The sequence below is a fragment of the Nicotiana tabacum genome, chromosome 22, assembly GCF_000715075.1.
Source record: "Nicotiana tabacum cultivar K326 chromosome 22, ASM71507v2, whole genome shotgun sequence".
Classification (NCBI taxonomy): Eukaryota; Viridiplantae; Streptophyta; class Magnoliopsida; order Solanales; family Solanaceae; genus Nicotiana; species Nicotiana tabacum.
The window spans coordinates 11,341,674-11,344,217 of record NC_134101.1 but is presented as its reverse complement, the minus strand read 5'-3'; the positions used below and the strand labels follow the sequence as shown (position 1 = coordinate 11,344,217).

Genomic DNA, 2,544 nt, shown 5'->3' with positions numbered 1-2,544 from the left:
TTAATTGAGGCACCAGAATCACATAGAGACTTATCAAAATTAGTAGTGCCTAAAGAGCAAGGTATGGTAAAACTCCCTCGATCTCCACACTTTTGTGGGAGTTTGTTTTGCAATATTGCATTGCAATGCTCTGTGAGCTTTGACCACTGAGGTCTCTTCTATTATCCTCTTCTTTGTCAGAATCTCCTTCAAGAACTTGGCATAAGCCGACATTTGTGAGAGCACTTCTGTGAATGGTAGGTTTATATGAACCTGCTTCAGCACATCTAGAAATATCTCAAACTGCTTGTCCAGCTTTTCTCGACTCAGCCTTTGGGGAAAAGGCAGCGCAAACATATGCTTGTTCTCATCATGTTCCGCCCATCTTGATTTTTCTTCCTTTTTTTTTCAGTTTTCATCGGGCCTTTATTCTTTTTATCAACATCACCTTCAACTGCTTCTCACTTTCTTTTTCAAAGTTCACCTCATTTTGGATCGGGGTGGGATTTTCAACACTTGCCCATTTCTCAGAGTTACATCCATCACTATTTCTTTTGGATTTATCTCAGTATCAGCGGGAAGTGTTCATGGGGATCTCTCCAACATTAGAGTAGCTAAGTGCCCAACCTGTTTTTCCAGTCTTCGAAAAGATGTACTCAATTCTTTGATAGCTGCATCATGGGTATCAAGCCTCTCATCTGTTTTGATAATGAAGGTCTTCATAATATCTTACATGCTAGATTGATTCGACTGTGGAGAGTGATACTACTTCCTCTGCTGATTTTGAAAACTTGTAGCTCCTTGTTCTTGGAATCTAGGGTTGTTTTATTGCCGTGCATTTGCAGTACCCCCAGGTGAACTCCATGAAAAGCTGGGGTGCCTTTGACCCATTGATTTATAGTTTCCTACAACATTCACTTCCTCAGTTGAGGCTTGACACTCATGGGTGGGGTGTCCTCTTCCACATATATCACAAGCTGCGTGGTGTACATTTTGCATCAAAGCTACAATTAGCTTCCATATTTCTTTAGCCATAGCATCAAGTTGTACTTGCGAAGATGTAGTAGCATCAACTTGGTGAACACCAGTTGATTTTCTTCTTTCCATACTCTTAGAGGGCCACTGATTAGCATCTCCGGATAATTCATCAAGAATTGTAACTATCTCCTCTGGAGTCTTATTCATAAAAGGGCCTCCAACTGCATTGCTCAAAGTTCTACGCGAGGCCGGTGTCAATCCATCCCAAAAATCTTGGAGTTACATCTAGAGTTCAATTCCGCTATGTTGACACCTTCTAACTATCTTCTTAAACCTCTCCCATGCTTCAAAAACAGTTTCATTCTCTTTCTGGCAGAAGTTATGGATTTCTCTTCTAAACTTGCCCATTTTGGCTGAGGAGAAATATTTATCGAGAAATTTTCTGGTCATTTCCTCCCATGTACTAATTGATCTATTTGAAAAGCTTCGAAGCCACTGCTTCGCATCATCTTTAAGTGAAAAGGGGAATGCCCTTAAATACACTGTATCTTGTGATACCCCATTATATTGAAAAGTGTTCATAATATCCTCGATGTCCATCAGATGCGTGTTTGGATCTTCGTTCATCTTCCCTCTGAAAACGCAGCTGCTTTGAATGGTTTGAAGCAAACCTTGCTTTAACTCAAAATTATTGGCTGCAATTGCAGGTGGGCTAACACTTGATAATTATTGATTGTAGACTAGTCTGGCATAGTCACCCAATGCTCTACCAGGCTTTGGTAGCGTATTCTCGAACTGGTCTTCAATCAAGGGTCAATTTAGATTTAATCTTAACCCCTATTGTCTTCGACAGTTTCCTCAGCAGCTCTATGGGCTGCCTCAGCAACTATCCTTCCAGTTTCCTCTACCTCATTGTCATCGTTATTAGCCATGTGTTCTTGGGTTGAAGGTTGCCCCAAGAACCTTACGGTAAACTCTTTCTCCTTCCTCAGTTGTAGGGTATTACTCTACAAGAAGATCGTGTCATGCACCACGAACTTAACATGTTGCCTGCACACGGAGGAGAAACCCATGAAGAACAAAAATAAAAATAAATCTTGAATTAGCACTACAAACTATTTCCAACACTGTTAATTGCCAATCCCCGGCAACGACGCCAAAATTTGATGAGCATAAAACACACACTTAAATTGTGTTCGCTAGTCAAAGATAGTATAGTATAATATCGTATCCACAGGGATTGGATTTAAATAGTATTATCGTAGTTTGTAGCTAGATCGCTATTCAGGAGGATCAACAATTAAGGTTTATATAATTAATAATAAAAAATCTACAGCTATTGACTAATGACAATCGCAACAAAGGTAAGAAAGGGAGTTATCAATGGGAGAAAATATGGGTTGATAGGATAGGTGCAAGATAATTATTCGGGATCTAACTCTAGATAATTCACTTCTAATGTTCAAGTGAATCTCTCAAATTCACTTAATTATCAGTACAAATATTTAGTAGAAACTCCTCTCTCGATTAAGTCTCAACCTCACAATATGAACCAATTTAAACTCGGTGAAGATATACAAGAATTCG

At 39.4% G+C, this 2,544-nt stretch overlaps 1 non-coding gene across 1 annotated transcript; it reads left to right on the top strand.

Moving 5' to 3' along the window:
• The first annotated feature begins 1,252 nt into the window (after positions 1-1,252).
• LOC142176846 (small nucleolar RNA R71) lies at positions 1,253-1,359 on the top strand. Its single transcript, XR_012705653.1, has one exon. It is a non-coding gene; the product is annotated as a small nucleolar RNA R71 (small nucleolar RNA).
• Positions 1,360-2,544: the final 1,185 nt, after the last annotated feature.